Genomic DNA, 17,521 nt, shown 5'->3' on the forward strand with positions numbered 1-17,521 from the left:
CCGGCTATGTGTCTTGCCTTCGTCACAAAGAGCGGTGTGACGTCACGGACAGCTACTAATACTAATGCTAGTGTATTCCTGTTAATATTAGTGAGAGTACAACTGGTAGTTTTAATATTAATGCTAGTGTTCATGTGAGTATTAATGATGATAGCGCTACTGATAGTTTTAATGCTAGTATTCATGTACTATTAGTGCTTATTATAGATTTACTGTTAGACTATTTACACTAGTAGTCATGTTAGTTTCAGTGATAGCATTACTGTTATTATAAGTATTAGTAGTGTAGTTGTAATTTTGTGTTATTGTTAGTAATAATGATAGTGTTAGTCATAGTGATAGTGTTACTGTTGTAATATTAGTGGTATTTTTGTTAGTGTTTGTTATAGTGTAACTGTAGGTAAGAGTGTATGTGGTGTCCGTCATTGTGTGAGTTTTTTGTCTGTGAGTATGTGTACTGTCTATGTGTGATTCTGTAAATGTGTGCTTTTCAGTGTGTGGGTGTGTATCTCTGAGTGTAGTGTCTACAGTATGTGTGTGTCTGTGAATGTGTGCTAGTTTGTATTTGTGCATGTATGTGTCTGATTGTGTGTACAAATGTGTATGGTGTTAGTCAGTATGTGTAGTGTCCGTGTGTGTGAATGTGTGTGAGTGTGTGGGTGTATATCTGTCAGTGTGTGTAAATGTGTGTAGGTGGGCTTGGGCTCCAATGTTGTGTCTGACAGAAGTGACCCATCAGCAGGTGTTGAGGTCCAGAGCTGCTTGCAAATGGAATCACTTTCTAGAGTCCAGACCAATGTCTACAGAGCTGTGAGTGTTCTGTTTTTATCACTATTAGTAGTAATGACAGCAGTAATAGTAGCAGGAGTATTAGTATCAGAATTAGTATTAGAATCTGAAGTCATGGTCGTAGTAGTAATGGTAGTAGTGGTAGGAGCAGTTGTGTCAGTGGCAGCAGTATTAGTAGCAGTAACAGTACTACTAGTAGCTTTAGAAACATTTATAGTAGCAGTAGGAGTAGCTGTAAAATTGTATTAGTTGCAGTTGTATCAGTGGCAGCAGTAGTAGTAGCTGTAGTAGCAGTAGTAACACTAGAACCATGAGCAATAGTAACAATAGTAGTAGTAGTTATGCTGTATTTAAAATCTTTAGTTCAACAATATAGTAGAGCTGTGTTGGAGCTTCACTTTAATAATTGCAGCAGCAGGAGCAGAAGAGCAGGAGTCAAACAACAAAAAGAAAACATCAGTACTTGTTAATAGACCAAGGCTGAACAGTGAGAACACAGCTCTCATCCTCCTTATTAATAGTAGCAGAAGTAGTAGCAGTGGCAGCAGTAGTAGCAGTAACAGTAGTACCTGCAGCAGTAGGAACAGTAGTACTAGTAGCTTTAGTAGTAGTAGTAAAATATTACTAGTTGCTGTTGTATCAGTGGCAGCAGTAGTAGTAGCTGTCATAGTTGTAGTAGCAGTATTCGTGGTAGTAATAGCAGCAGTAGTATTTGTTGCAGCTTCACCATAATAACTACAGGAGCAGAAGAGCAGGAGTCTGTTTCAAAGTATTAAAAAACAACAAAATGATTAACTAGAAACAATCAGTTCTTGTAAATACAGCTGAACCGCTGTGATTTAAGGCCACAATTCCTGCTGGACTAGCATGAAAAAATGTCATATAATGATTTGACAGCATTTTTTTAGAGAGGGACATATTTTCTTCAGTAAAACTCTTCACTCCCCTGTCTTTAGGAAATGGGCCTGTTTCGACAGAGCTTTACTGGAACTGCAGGTCAGACTGTGCAGTGAGTTTGTGGTTTGTGCAGTGCAGTGTGATGAGGTATACAGGAAGACACATGGGGGAGCCCAGTGTTCAGATCTCTAGCGCTGTACAGAGACACACAGGGAGTCCAGTCAGAGCTCTATTGCTGTACAGTGAGGCACACAGGGGAGCCCAGTGTTCAGAGCTCTACAGGGTGACAGGTCTTCTACCCACACAGCTGTCTCAGGGCTCTAACAGCTCTCTCAGTGTGTCTTTCAGGGCTGAACAGGAGGGGCTATTCCTGTCAGAATGGAGGCTGACACTTAGAGCTCCAGAGTCAGTATGAGGAGAAGCTCCCAGACCTGACTGCTGCCAGAGCCTCTGAGCCTGAGTGGCCATGAGCCCTGAGCTCCTCAGCAGCTGAGAAAAGCCTCCTGTCTCCTGTGGTCACAGTGTGGTTGAACACCTGCACTGTCTTCCTGCTCCTTCTCCTCTCTCTCCCACTTCCTGTCTCTCTCGCTGTGTGTGCTCTTATCTGTCCATCTCTCTCTCCTTTTCAATTCAATTCAATTCAATTCAAGGTGCTTTATTAGCATGACCGATGGGTACAATCAGTGTTGCCAAAGCAAATGAAAGTAATGATATTTACATGAAACAAAACAAAAATAGAAGTAGAATAAAATCTACCGACATATTACAGACATTTACAACAAAGACATATTATAAAATATTGACATATTCTGTAGGCGGCTGGAGCATTATTGGGAGACAGACTCACTGTTCCTCAGGCTGTGACAGGAGATCACATACTGGGCTGCCAGTTCAACTGAGTTCCCTCCTCCCTCTCCCAGTAGGATTGGGACCCGTTGTGATTCTGGCAGGTGTGGGAACTCTGGGATTAGATTTCTGAATTTAGGGAAGAATGTTTCTCTAATCCCAGAGTATCTGTCACAGTGCAGTAGGAAGTGCACCTCTGTCTCTATTTCTCCCCGCTGGCAGTGGGAGCACAGCCTGTCCTCTCTGGGCAGCCAGGTCTGCCTGTGTCGCCCAGTTTCTATGGCCAGGCTGTGGTCACTGAGCCTGTACTTCGTCAGGGTCTGTTTCTGTTTGTTATTTTTTATTTTGGTCAAATATTCAGCTAGTGTGTATTGTCTGTTTAAGGTTCTGTAACATTCCAGTTTATGTTGTGTCTGTGTGTGTGTGTCCCAGTGTGTGAGATATTGCTGTTTGATCTGTGCTGTGATGTGGTTGAGTCTGGGTTGTGGTGCTCTAGCAGTGCTGTCCTGATGCTGGTTAGTGTCGGTGTGGCTCAGGTCAGTGAGCCTCAGGACCAGCTGGTTCAGGGGGCTGTGTTTTGGGCTCAGCTCTTGGCTCAGCAGGGCTTTGTGGTGGTAGGAATTTTGGTCACTGTTTTTTAGGTGTAGCCAATACTTGAATATTCTTTTCTGTATGTTTATCAATAGTGGGTACTGGCCTAATTCAGCCCTGCACCCGTTGTTAGGAGTTCTTCTCTGCACACGGAGGATGTTTCTACAGATCTCCATGTGCAGAGTTTCTGTGGGGTGTTTGTCCCATTGGGTGTAATCCTGGTCTGTGAGGGGACCCCACACTTCACTGCCGTATAGGGCAATGGGTTGGATTACACTTTCAAGTATTTGGAGCCAGATTCTTGTTGGTGGGTTGATGTTGAAGAGCCTCTTTCTTATTGCGTAGAAAGCCCTGAGTGCCTTCTCCCTTAGTACCTTCACTGCCAGGTCAAAACTCCCGGAAGAGCTGATGGTGAGACCGAGATATGTGTAGCTGGATGTGTGCTCCAATGTGTTGTTGTTCAGTGTGAATTTGTACCTGTTTCCCTGAGGTCTGGCTTTCTTCTGGAAAACCATAACTCTGGTCTTGTCCAGATTGACTGTCAGTGCCCAGGTCTGACAGTACTGCTCCAGCAGTGCCAGTTTCTGCTGCAGCCCCTGTTCTGTGGGCGACAGCAGGACCAGGTCATCTGCGTAGAGCAGGAACTTGATTTCTGTGTCGTGTAGTGTGAGACCAGGAGCTGCAGACTGCTCCAACATTCCTGCTAATTTGTTGATATAGATATTGAACAGTGTTGGGCTCAGGCTGCAGCCCTGTCTCACCCCACGGCCTTGGGTGAAGAATTTAGTCCTTTTGTTTCCAATTTTCACTGCACATTTGCTCTCTGAATACATTGATTTAATTATGTCGTACACATAATTACAGCCCCCTATGCCGCTTTGGAGTAGTTTATAAAACAATCTCTCATGCCAAATCGAGTCAAATGCTTTTTTGAAATCGACAAAGCAGGCAAAATTTTTTCCTTTGTGTTTTTGGTGGACGTGTTTGTCTATCAGTGTGTGTAGGGTGTAAATGTGATCAGATGTGCGGTGATCTGGCAAGAAGCCAATCTGACTTTTACTCAGGACATTGTGTTCGGTAAGGAAGGCCAGTATTCGTGTATTTAGGATACTGCAGAATACCTTCCCCAGGTAACTGTTCACACAGATGCCCCGGTAGTTGTTGGGATCGAGTCTATCTCCACTCTTATAGATGGGCGTGATCAGTCCTTGGTTCCAGGCCTCGGGGAAACATCCAGCTGTCATTATGAGATTGAAGAGTTTGAGCAGGGCTTGTTGCAACTTTGGGCTGCTGTGTCTCAGCATCTCATTTATGACACCATCATGGCCACAGGCTTTGCGTGGTCTGAGGTCCTGGAGTTTGTCCAGTAGCTCCTGCTCAGTGATTGGGGAGTCTAAGGGGTTTTGGTTGTCTTTGATAGCCAATTCCAAAATTTTGAGTTTTTCATAAATGGTGTTTTGGTCTGATTGATTTGTATTTGGGAGCTTTTCATAGAGATTTTCAAAGTATGTTTGCCAGATTGTTCCATTTTGGATGGCCAATTCTTCTGGTTTTGATTTGTTTAAGTTGTTCCACTTCTCCCAGAAACAGTTCTGATTTAGTGACTCCTCAATTTCTGCAAGTTGTTTGTCTATGTATGTGTTTCTTTCCTTTTTCAGCGTGTGTTTGTAAAGTTTTACCATGTCACAGTACCTGAGTCGCAGATCTGTGTTGTGTGGTTGTCTGTGTTTTTCATTTGAGACTTTTCGTAGTGCATTTTTGATGTTTTCGCACTCCGTATCAAACCACTTTTCTTTTGCTTTTGTTTTTTGGTAGTTTTTTGATTTAGTTGTTTTTAGCTTAGATTTTGATGCTAGTTTGTGGAATAGGTGATTTAGTTTTTGTGTGGCCAAGTTGATGCCTAATTTGTTGGTTTGATACGGAGTGTTTAGGAATGTGTCCATCAGTGTCTGAATTTCGTCATGGCCCAGTGCAGTTTGGTATCTGTCTAGGCTGTCTGTGTCCCATCTGTATGCCTGGTTGAGGTCATACAGCTGGCTGGGCTGTGTCAGTGTGTCTCTGTACTGGTGTGCTCTCTTCATGTAGAGTGTGATCTGGCTGTGGTCGGAGAGGGGAGTTTGTGGCCTGACAGTGAAGGCACTGATACAGGAGGGGTCCAGGTCGGTGATGGCGTGGTCCACCACACTGCTACCCAGAGCTGAGCTGTAGGTGAACCTGCCTAGAGAGTCCCCTCTAGTCCTGCCGTTGACGATGTACAGGCCCAGCCCTTGACAGAGCTGCAGCAGCTCGCGCCCGGTGCTGTTGACTGTGGTGTCATGGCTGCACCTGTGTGAGGTGACCGGTGTGTGGTACAGAGGGGATTGTCCGAATATGTGAGTATTTCCCTGTGTGCTGGTGAAGTCTGCCAGTGTGCCTGTTCGTGCGTTGAGGTCACCACAGAGCAGCACGTTTCCCTGGCCCTGGAAGTGACCGATCTCCGTGTGGAGGCTGGGGAGAATTCCCTCACTGTAATAGGGGGATTCTGAGGGCGGGATGTAGACAGCACACAGGAAAACCTCGTTTTCTGTACAGATGGTATTTCTTTTGATTTTAAGCCAAACTCGTGACTCTTCTTTCTTTACTAATTGTATGGAGTGACTGAGCTCCGCTCTGTACCACACAATGATCCCCCCAGAGTCTCTGCCCCGGGTGATTTGGGGTTTTTTGACAGAGGGCACCATGATCTCCTTGTAGCCTGGGGGACAGTGGGTAGCCAAGTCTCCCCGACACCATGTCTCCTGTAGGATCATGATGTCTGTCTCCTTTACATCCTTGATAAATTCAGGATCAGTGCTCTTCAGCCCAAATGCTGACGAGCCCAGACACTGAATGTTCCACATACTTATCTTTAGAGATCTCATTGTTATCGTTTGAATTATCTTTGCAAGTTGTTATTGTTTTCTGGAACTGTATCAAATTTGTGTCGGACATTTACATCATCGACAGAAACAAGTATTGTGCTGGGTTTTTGTCTGTCGCTGTGGGTGATGGAAGTTCAGCTCATTAGCCGGGTGCAGATGAGGTTCAGGAGCTGCTGGATTTCTCCCAGCTCCAAACCGCTCGGGACTGCTGGTCTGGCCAGGGCTGCGGCGTAGCTGTGCAGGAGGGGCTCGGTCCGGCTCTGCTGTTGTGCTGGGTGGGGAGAGGTTATGGTTCTGGTCCGGTTCAGCTGCTGGTCTGGGTGAGGGGCATGGGGTGGGGCACTGGTTCTGGTCCTGTTAGGTCGTTGGTCTGGGTTGGAGGGCTGTAGGGTGGTGCTGGTTCTGTTCCTTGGGGGTTGAGCTGGTCTGGGTTGGGGGTGTGGGTGCTAGGGCATTCCTCTGGTAGTCCTCCTGTTTCTCTCTGGGGTGCTGTTCGGGTGTCTGCCCAGTGTGGTGTCTTTCAGAGTTTTTGTGAAGAGTCCAATGGTCTGTTTTTTGAGGTGTTTATGGTCGTGTAGGTGCTGTGGTCCAAGGGTGAAGTGATGGGCCAGGTAGACGTTTGGGAGCAGTGCGCAGCACCGTGAGATCTCGGCATTGATTCTCTGGATGGTGTGGTGCTGCTCGTCCTGTCTCGGCAGCAGGGTGGAGATGAGAATTCGGGCGCGAGGGAACTCCTGTATGGCCCTCTCTGCCACTCTCCTGATGGACTGGGCCACCTGCTCCCTCTGGGTCCTCAGGTCGTTGGTGCCGGTGTGGATGATGATGTGCTGAGGGGCTCCCAGTACCGACCTGGACAGCAGCTGCAGGGCCTTCTCTGTCGTCGGACACCAGAGCTTTGCTGTTTGTAATCCCGGGAAGAGCCTGTGCTCATCGATGTACCTCCCGTTGGAGTCGATGAGAAGGGCTACTTCCATGCGTCTGCCTCTGGTGTCCAGTCTGCTGGAGGGGCGCTGTGCTGCCGGGCGGGCGGCTGCTTGGGGGGGTGCAGTGTGTGAGGTGGAGGAGTTGGGTGGGGCCGGGTGTGTGTGTGGGTCACCCTGAGTGTTCGGCAAGGTGGATGTGCTTTTGGGCAGTGGAGTTGTGAGGGGATTTGGGGTGCCGGGGGGTGCAGTGGGTGTGGTGTTTGCTACGGTGGGGGTACTGGGTAAGTGGGAGTTGGTGGTGGGGGTTGTAGGGGTGTCAGGTTGTGTGGAGGTGGGTGTGTCTTTGCGGGTTGGGGGTGGGTGTTGTGTGTTGTGTCTTCTGGGTCTCAGGGCTGTTCTGTTGCAGTCCGGGCTGCAGTGGGAAGTAGTGAGTTTCCTCAGCTGGTCTTTGAGAGTCTTGCTTGTCCTCTCCGCGAGCTGAAGCTCCTCTCTCAGCTCTGCTACTTCCGACTGCAGCTTACTGTTGTCCTGCAGCAGCTCCTCCATCTGTGCCCTGAGCTGTTTGTTGGAGGTTTTACATTCGTTCCTGTGTTTGTTAACCTCGTCTCTTAGCTGTTGTGCTGTCTGCCCCTCTGTGAGTCTCCCCAGCATCAGCTCCTTGAACTCAGTGAAGTCCAGCTCCAGAGCAGAGAGTTTCTCTCTCAGGAGGCGCACTGTGCTGTGGTCACAGGGGGGTTGGTGTGGGCTGTGTGTGTCCGGGTGGTGTGTTTCCATGTTGCCGAGGGCTACACTTTTGCTGGGCTGTTCTGTGGCTGAGGCTGTGTTTGTGGGCTCCGAGTCAGGTGGAGCTGAACTCTCCGGTGTGGCGGTCATCAGGCTGCTGGGTCTTTCTCCTGTTTCTGGGGGAGGTTTCTCCAGGTCAGCCTGTGTTTTAAGGTCTGTGAACTTTTCCTCAAAAAGCTCCAGAGCGGCCTCACTGCCCTGTATCATCACTGTACCATTGTGGTAGGTGTTGACAGTCAGGACAGTGTCTTCTACTTCGCTGTCGCCCCCTATGGAGATTTGCCTGCCTTTGCTGATGCCCCTTCTGGTGGTGTTTGTATAATTCTTACACACAGCTGTGTGCCAGGCATTCGGATGCTCAGTAAAAAAGAGCAGGTTGGTTTTTATGTGTTTTTCTCCTGCCTGGCAGTAGTCAGCAATGAGGGTCTCTGGGTTTTCTTTCATCCAGGAGTCTTTGTACTGTTTCCTGGTCTTAACTGTTTTCACGTCCTCAGGGTACTGGAGTACTGTGCTGAGGGGGCAGGGCTGGTCCAGTGGGGCTGTGTTCTGCTCTGTACTCATCTTCCTTTTTTAAATACAATGGGCCCAGGTGAGAAGAGCAAACAGACGGCCTGGCTCGGGCGTTTTGAATACAATCAGCCCCCTGTTGCTTGGGAACAGGTTCTTCAACTTTGGCCTTTTGAGTGTAGTGGGCCCAAGTGGTATTTTGTTTAATTTAAACTTTAAGGTAACTTTTTCTAAAGACTTTTTAAACTTTTATCTAGCAAAGCAGTTCAATTTTTTAGAGGCCTCTTCAAGAAAGGAGAAGAAAGAACAGGGCTTACCAGGTGTTTTTCGTGTTGATGGCTGAGTTCTTGGCTTCTCTTGATGCTGCTTCTATTTTCCCTTTCCTTCTTGTTTCCTTTGGTGTACTTTTTCTTTCTTTCTTTCTTTCTTGTCTTCTTATTCTTATTTCCTTGTTTTAATTATTCCTTTTCTGTTTGTTTCTCTTCATCTCTTGGGGATTTTTCTTTTTGGAGTTTTTCCTCAGGTCCTTTATCCTCAGGTGTAGCTGTGTCTTATAGTTGATCTTCAGTTTTTTAGATGTTTGCTTTGTTGATTTTTTTTTTCCAATGGCAAATTATTTATTTACTTTTGTAGTTTTCTTTAGTTTTGTTAGATGTCGCCTTGTTCCTAGACTATTTGTTCAGTTCCAGAAAACAATAAAATCTCAAAGAAATTAGGAGCTCATCTTCTGTGCTGCCTCCTCTCTCTCTCTCACTCTCTGTGTCCCAGTCTGTTTTCTCCTCAGACTGGGACAGGACATACCACACTGGATTATTATTATTGAGAGACTGGATCACTGTCTGTTCCTCAGGCTAAGACAGGAGATCACACACTGGATTAGTATTATTGAGAAACAGGTTTACTGTCTGTTCCCCTGGCTGAGACAGGAGATCACAAACTGTATTATTATTATTAAGAGGCAGGCTCACTGTCTCTTCCTCAAGCTGGGACAGGAGGTCACTGACTGCATTATTATTATTATTGAGAGACAGGCTCACTGTTCCTCAGACTGGGACAGTAGATCACACTGTATTCTTATTATTGAGAGTCTGCTCACTGTTCTCCAGGCTGGGACAGGAGGTCACACACTGTATTATTATTATTGAGAGACAGGCTCACTGTCTTTTCCTCTAGCTGGGGCAGGAAATTACACACTATATTATTAGTATTGAGAGACAGGCTCAGTGTTCCCCAGGCTAAGACAGGAGATCACACACTGGAGTATTATTATTGAGAGACAGGTTTACTGTCTGTTCCTCAGGCTGGGACAGGAGGTCTCACACTGTATTATTATTATTATTATTGAGAGACAGGCTCACTGTCTGATCCTCAGGCTGGGATAGGAGATCACAAACAGTATTTTTATTATTGAGAGACAGGCTCACTGTTCCACAGGCTGGGACAGGAGATCACACTGTATTATTATTGACAGGCAAACTCACTGTCTCTTCCTCAGGCTGGGACAGGAGGTCACTGACTGCATTATTATTATTGAGAGACAGGCTCACTGTTCCTCAGACTGGGACAGTAGATCACACTGTATTCTTATTATTGAGAGTCTGCTCACTGTTCTCCAGGCTGGGACAGGAGGTCACACACTGTATTATTTTTATTGAGAGACAGGCTCGCTGTCTGTTCCTCAGGCTGGGACAGTAGATCACACTGTATTATTATTATTGAGGGTCTGGCTCACTGTTCCCCAGGCTGGGACAGGAGATCACACACTGTATTATTATTAATGAGATACAGGCTCACTGTCTGTTCCTCTTGCTGTGGCAGGAAATCACTATTATTAGTATTGAGAGACAGGCTCAGTGATCCTCAGACTGCGACAGTTGATCCCACACTTGATTATTATTATTGAGATACAGGCTCACTGTCTGTTCCTCAGGCTAAGAAAGGAGATCACAAACTATATTATTATTTTTGAGAGACAGGCTCACTGTTCCTCAGGCTGGGACAGGAGATCACACACTGTATTATTATTACTGAGAGACAGGCTCACTGTCTGTTCCTCAGGCTTGGACTAGAGATCACACACTGTATTATTATTATTGAGAGACAGGCTCGCTGTCTCGTCCTCAGGTTGGGACAGGAGATCACACACTGTATTATTATTATTGAGAGACAGGCTCACTGTCTCTTCCTTTGGGCTGAGACAGGAGATCACATACTGTATGATTATTACTGAGAGAGAGGTTCTCTGTCTGTTGCTCATGCTGGGAAAGGAGATCACACACTGTATTATTATTATTGAGAGACAGGCTCGCTGTCTGTTCCTCAAGCTGGGACAGGAGATCGCACACTGTATGATTATTATTGAGAGACAGGCTCGCTGTGTGTTCCTCAGGCTGGGACAGGAGATCACACACTGTATTATTATTATTGAGATACAGGCTCATTGTCTGTTCCTATGGCTGGGGCTGGAGATCACACACTGTTCTATTATTACTGTTAGACAGGCTCGCTGTTTGTTCCTCAAACTGGGACAGGAGATCCCACACTGGATTATTATTATTGAGAGACAGGATCACTGTCTGATCCTTAGGCTGAGACAGGAGATCACACACTGTATTATTATTACTGAGAGACAGGTTCACTGTCAGTTCCTTAGGTTGGACAGTTAATCATACAATGTATTATTATTATTGAGAGAAAGGTTTACTGTCTGTTCTTCAGGCTGCGAAAGGAGATCACACACTATATTATTATATTTGAGAGACAGGCTCACTGTTCATCAGGCTGGGACAGGAGATCACACACTGTATTATTATTATTGAGAGACAGGCTCGCTGTCTCGTCCTCAGGTTGGGACAGGAGATCACACACTGTATTATTATTATTGAGAGAGAGGCTCGCTGTCTGTTCCTCAGGCTGGGAGAGGAGTTCACACACTGGATTATTATTATTGAGAGAAAGGTTTACTGTCTGTTCCCTAGGCTAGGACAGGAGATCACACACTGTATAATTATTATTGAGAGACAGGCTCACTGTCTCTTCCTTTGGGCTGAGACAGGAGATCACATACTGAATTATTATAATTGAAAGACAGGCTCGCTGTGTGTTCCTCAGGCTGGGACAGGGGATCACACACTGTATTATTATAATTGACAGATAAACTCACTGTTCCGCAGGCTGAGACAGTTGATCACACTGTATTATTACTATTGAGAGACGGCCTCACTGTCTGTTCCTCAGGCTGGGAAAGGAGATCACACACTGTATTGTTATTATTGAGATACAGGCTCATTGTCTGTTCCTATGGCTGGGACTGGAGATCACACACTGTTCTATTATTACTGATAGACAGGCTCGCTGTTTGTTCCTCAAACTGGGACAGGAGATCCCACACTGGATTATTATTATTGAGAGACAAGATCACTGTCTGATCCTTAAGCTGAGACAGGAGATCACACACTGTTTTATGATTATTGAGAGATAGGCTCTCTGTCTCTTCCTTTGGGCTGGGACAGGAGATCACACACTGTATAATTATTATTGAGAGACAGGCTCACTGTCTGTTCCTCAGGCTGGAACAGGAGATCACACACTGTTTTATGATTATTGAGAGATAGGCTCTCTGTCTCTTCCTTTGGGCTGGGACAGGAGATCACACACTGTAATATTACTACTGAGAGCGAGGTTCACTGTCTGTTCCTCAGGCTGGAACAGGAGATCACACACTGTATTATTATTATGGAGAGACAGGCTCACTGTCTGTTCCTCAGGCTGGAACAGGAGATCACACACTGTATTATTATTATGGAGAGACAGGCTCACTGTCTGTTCTTCAGGCTGGGACAGGAGATCACACACTATATCATTATTATTGAGAGATAGGCTCACTTTCTGTTCCACAGACTGGGACAGAAGTTCACACATTGTATTATTATTTCGAGACAGGCTCACTGTTTGTTCCTCAGGCTGGGACAGGAGATCCCACACTGTATTATTATTACTGAGAGACAGGTTCACTGTCAGTTCCTTAGGTTGGACAGTTAATCATACAATGTATTATTATTATTGAGAGAAAGGTTTACTGTCTGTTCTTCAGGCTGCGAAAGGAGATCACACACTATATTATTATATTTGAGAGACAGGCTCACTGTTCATCAGGCTGGGACAGGAGATCACACACTGTATTATTATTATTGAGAGACAGGCTCGCTGTCTCGTCCTCAGGTTGGGACAGGAGATCACACACTGTATTATTATTATTGAGAGAGAGGCTCGCTGTCTGTTCCTCAGGCTGGGAGAGGAGTTCACACACTGGATTATTATTATTGAGAGAAAGGTTTACTGTCTGTTCCCTAGGCTAGGACAGGAGATCACACACTGTATAATTATTATTGAGAGACAGGCTCACTGTCTCTTCCTTTGGGCTGAGACAGGAGATCACATACTGAATTATTATAATTGAAAGACAGGCTCGCTGTGTGTTCCTCAGGCTGGGACAGGGGATCACACACTGTATTATTATAATTGACAGATAAACTCACTGTTCCGCAGGCTGAGACAGTTGATCACACTGTATTATTACTATTGAGAGACGGCCTCACTGTCTGTTCCTCAGGCTGGGAAAGGAGATCACACACTGTATTGTTATTATTGAGATACAGGCTCATTGTCTGTTCCTATGGCTGGGACTGGAGATCACACACTGTTCTATTATTACTGATAGACAGGCTCGCTGTTTGTTCCTCAAACTGGGACAGGAGATCCCACACTGGATTATTATTATTGAGAGACAAGATCACTGTCTGATCCTTAAGCTGAGACAGGAGATCACACACTGTTTTATGATTATTGAGAGATAGGCTCTCTGTCTCTTCCTTTGGGCTGGGACAGGAGATCACACACTGTATAATTATTATTGAGAGACAGGCTCACTGTCTGTTCCTCAGGCTGGAACAGGAGATCACACACTGTTTTATGATTATTGAGAGATAGGCTCTCTGTCTCTTCCTTTGGGCTGGGACAGGAGATCACACACTGTAATATTACTACTGAGAGCGAGGTTCACTGTCTGTTCCTCAGGCTGGAACAGGAGATCACACACTGTATTATTATTATGGAGAGACAGGCTCACTGTCTGTTCCTCAGGCTGGAACAGGAGATCACACACTGTATTATTATTATGGAGAGACAGGCTCACTGTCTGTTCTTCAGGCTGGGACAGGAGATCACACACTATATCATTATTATTGAGAGATAGGCTCACTTTCTGTTCCACAGACTGGGACAGAAGTTCACACATTGTATTATTATTTCGAGACAGGCTCACTGTTTGTTCCTCAGGCTGGGACAGGAGATCCCACACTGAATTATTATTATTGAGAGACAAGCTTACTCTCTTTTCCTCAAGCTGAGACAGGACATCACATACTGTATTATTATTGATTGACAGGCTCACTGTTCCTCAGGCTGGGACAGGAGATCACACACTGTATTATTATTATTGAGAGACGAGCTCACTGTCTGATCCCCAGGCTGGGACAAGAGATCCCACGCTGTATTATTATTATTTAGAGACAGACTCACTGTCTTTTCCTCAGTCTGGGACAGGAGGTCACACACTGTTGTAGGGAAAACCGGCTCAGGGACGCCAAATATGTAATCATGGCTCTCTGAAGGCACCAGTTCTGTAGGGTTTGGGCATTTACTGTGACAATTATTAATTGTAGCAGTAAATCACAAAGTTGATTCTTTTGATGGCTTTAGAATCCAACCATGCGACATAACTCAAACAACGCACACACACAGGTACTAATACACGAGGATACATTTATTAATACATAGAATATGCATATAAAACTAACAGATCTTATCGAGAGGGTTATCAGAATACAAAAGATATATATTCATTCAGTTACGAAGTGTTACACATCAAGAGGACATACGTTCAGTATATCATTCATTTAGACCGTTTCATAAATGAACTTGGTTATAACTTCTACATTAGATACTCAAACAAGTACATAACTCTTAGGAATTAAATTGATATCAACTGGTTTGGATAACAATTGAATTCTCGAGCAGTAATGCAGTGAAGTTGAATACTCATCCAATTTCTGGGGATTCATATCTCCTGCGGGCACAAACAATCAGCTGCAGGCTTGTTGCTGTCCAATCCGCGCTCTCTGTCTCGGTGCCAGGCTGTGCTGTGCGGCTTGCGACGGTGCGCTGCTGATGCTCACTGACCGGCTAGTTAGTGTTGGCTTTAACTAGCAACGTTTGCGCACAGGAGAAAAGATGACTGTGGGTCCCAGCAAGTCAGGAAGAGGACCGGTTCGTTCCTGATGAAGAGCTAGTTCTGAATAGTGATTCAGCTGTCCACAGTTCCGACCTGTTCACGAGGCCTGCTGCTGGTTACTCTCTGGAAACCTCCACTCAAGACTCTTAGAACAAAGGAAAGTTCTGGCACTCGGACACACTGGCCGTTCCGTGGTTGTCCGGGCTGAGTCTCAGGATGGTCAGGAGGCGCGCTGCGAGAATGTCCTGCCCTTGGGAGCCTTCTGCTCCTGCCCTGGAATTCTCCTTTGAATTCCCTTTAGAACAGTTCACAGAATCCTCTCCAGAATCCCTTCTGAATCTCCTCTTCTGAATCTCACTGAATCTCCCAGGCTCTCTGTGTTGCCTGTTTTTACCTGGAGGAACTTCAGCTCATTGATTGGCTGAAAGTTCCATGGGCATCAGAGTCCCACGTGGGTTACTCGGCCCTACCAGTCCCTGATTGGTTGATCAAGGTGAGATATGAGTCACTTACTCCTGACACTTAGGAATGCAGTCCAGATGTCCATCTGGCACTCCCTAGACAGATAGGCACCAATGGATGACCATTGATCATGATAGCCAGGCTTAGCTAAGTGCATCCCCCTTTGGGAGCTGTCCTAGGAAACCTTAAATCACCCTGCACTAATGGTCTCTCTGTGGCTGCACCACAGAGATGAACAGAGAAATGGGGCCTCATTTGGGAAGCTCAGAAACACTTAATTCTGCCTTATTATTAAGCCTCGCCGCTACAAAGGTAATGAAACGAATGAAAGATATGTAGCAATCACATTGTAACAGGGGTGACAGTGACTTAATGCTTGTACTAGTGGACTTCTGGTACCTTTAGGGTACAGTGTTCCCTGAAGGGCTCTCAAACCCCGCATTTCAGATTCCTAGCTGTATCGCTGATGTGTTGCACCTCAGAATCACTTTTAAACCTTACCTCTGGTATCTTTAATCCCTATTGCTCTACGCATGGTGAAAGTATCACAGACGTGTCTGAAAATGAGCAATGGGCCCCTGAGAGACTCATTTGCCTGTTTCACAAATGATCATATTTGACTAGAGATTCTGTTTGGGATTCAGTTGTGCATTCTGACAGCAATCCCTTTCAGAAAACGATACATTCTGGATGAGTTCAAAGGTGCAGGAACACTGTATTTAGGATGTGTTTGCAGATATTCTGTGTCTCTAGCTTCAACACAGTGATATATAAATATATGCTCACTGATTTTTTGGTACATGCCAAGGGCAATAATCATTATGAGGATTTATTTCCAGATGTGCTAGAGGTAGTGTTGTGAAATACTTCAACACACTGGATTGCAGGTTTAAACCCCCTGCACTCTTACTCCTTAAAAACTAACAAATGCAATTTACGAATGCAATACGAATGCCCCCGGCCGTCCCTCTTAATCATGGCCCCAGAGGATAAGCTGCAAAGGAAAAGCTACAACCCCTGACAGCTACTCACCCAGCCATCCCCCACAGCTGCCACTCTCCAACACCTCCCCCATTAACACCTCCAGCACTGAAAGTGCTATGTGCACCATCCCCCAGGCCAGGCTGACCAGGCCAGTGCAACACACTGGATCATCGGATACAGAAGAGTTACGCCACCACGAGCTGCGATAGGATCCCAGTTCGAAAGGAGTCGATGCCACTGCCGGTTCCTGGTTTCTTTTAGTTAGAGGTCTGGAGAAGCATTTCAAGCTGGTTACACTACTCCTTCCGGACATTCATTCTCTTTTCAAAGTCAGTCGTTTTGCTGTAGTCTGCATCATTTAGGCTGATTATCGAGGTTAGCCTTTATTTGGTCATGGGGGCCTCGGTACTGTATGCTAATTCTAAAGACAGTTTCACCCGTTTTCTGATTGCTAGGTTCTGTACCAGTGCAGACATGTCAAACAGTGAATGGCTGTACCTCTATTGTATCCGTGCTCAGTGAATGAAATCAGTACTAAATGAATATATGTATAGTTATCTGAAAAACAAGTGGTTTATCGATTCATCTTCATTTGCAGATTTAGAGGCAGCTTCGATATTCATTTTACAAGCGGGTTTTTTTTTTTATATGGGTCACACACGTGCCATAGCAACAAAACATCTGTAGAGATGAGGCTATAGATCACCTTTCCATCCTCCAGGTTTTCCCCCCAAAGCCTACGGCACCAACGGCAACTCCTGCTGGCCGAGAGAGCAAGAGCTTGCATCACCTGGTATTCCCAGGCAGTCTCCCATCCAAGTACTAACCAGGCCTGACCCTGCTTAGCTTCCGAGATCAGACGAAATCGAGCGCGTTCAGGGTGGTGGGGCCGCAAGCGGAAGCAGCACCGCCTGACTCGCTACTTGAAGCTGTGTGTGGCTGGGGCTCCGTTCGTGTGCAACTCTTTGGAAAGGAGCCTCTTTCCAAATCGCGTTGCGTGCCTTTATGTTGGCGAATGTGCTCCCTTGTGTTGGCTTGTCCCGCACTGGAGGAGGACAAACAAACTGCACGGAGGAGCACAAGGCAAGTCTTCACAAGACAAAAACCTCCAGTGCACAGCACTCTGAAAACATTTCTGGGCTGTCGCATGTTTATTTCAGCACATGAAGCGCACTAGTCCAACACGTCGGCCGGGCGCGCGGCGCCTCCGCCCTCTTGTGGCCTTGCGGCGTCAGAGCAAGAGGCTCCTTCTCGCTGCCTTTCCGCTGTGTTGCAGAGCCCCGAGAGGGAACCTGGAGCGCACACTTTGTGGGGGGCGGGGGACCGCGTTCGCGCTCTGCCCCCGGTCTCTTGCGCAAGTACTAAATCTCACGGCGCCAGCCAGCGGCCAGGAGACAAGTACAATATCGCGGGACAGGGGGGCCTCGTCATTGATTGTTACATATGAGACGGGGATTAGGAGGAGACCCCGACTGATTGGTAAAGGGGAACACTAACACCAGAGTGACACCCCCGGCGTCTCTTTTTGAGAGACGCCTTGGGATTTC

At 46.1% G+C, this 17,521-nt stretch overlaps 1 pseudogene; it reads right to left on the reverse strand.

Moving 5' to 3' along the window:
• Positions 1 to 16,752: 16,752 nt before the first annotated feature.
• Positions 16,753 to 16,871, reverse strand: LOC148809093 (5S ribosomal RNA; annotated as a pseudogene).
• Positions 16,872 to 17,521: the final 650 nt, after the last annotated feature.

The sequence above is a fragment of the Atractosteus spatula genome, unplaced genomic scaffold, assembly GCF_055471065.1.
Source record: "Atractosteus spatula isolate fAtrSpa1 unplaced genomic scaffold, fAtrSpa1.hap1 Scaffold_166, whole genome shotgun sequence".
Lineage (NCBI taxonomy): Eukaryota > Metazoa > Chordata > Actinopteri > Semionotiformes > Lepisosteidae > Atractosteus > Atractosteus spatula.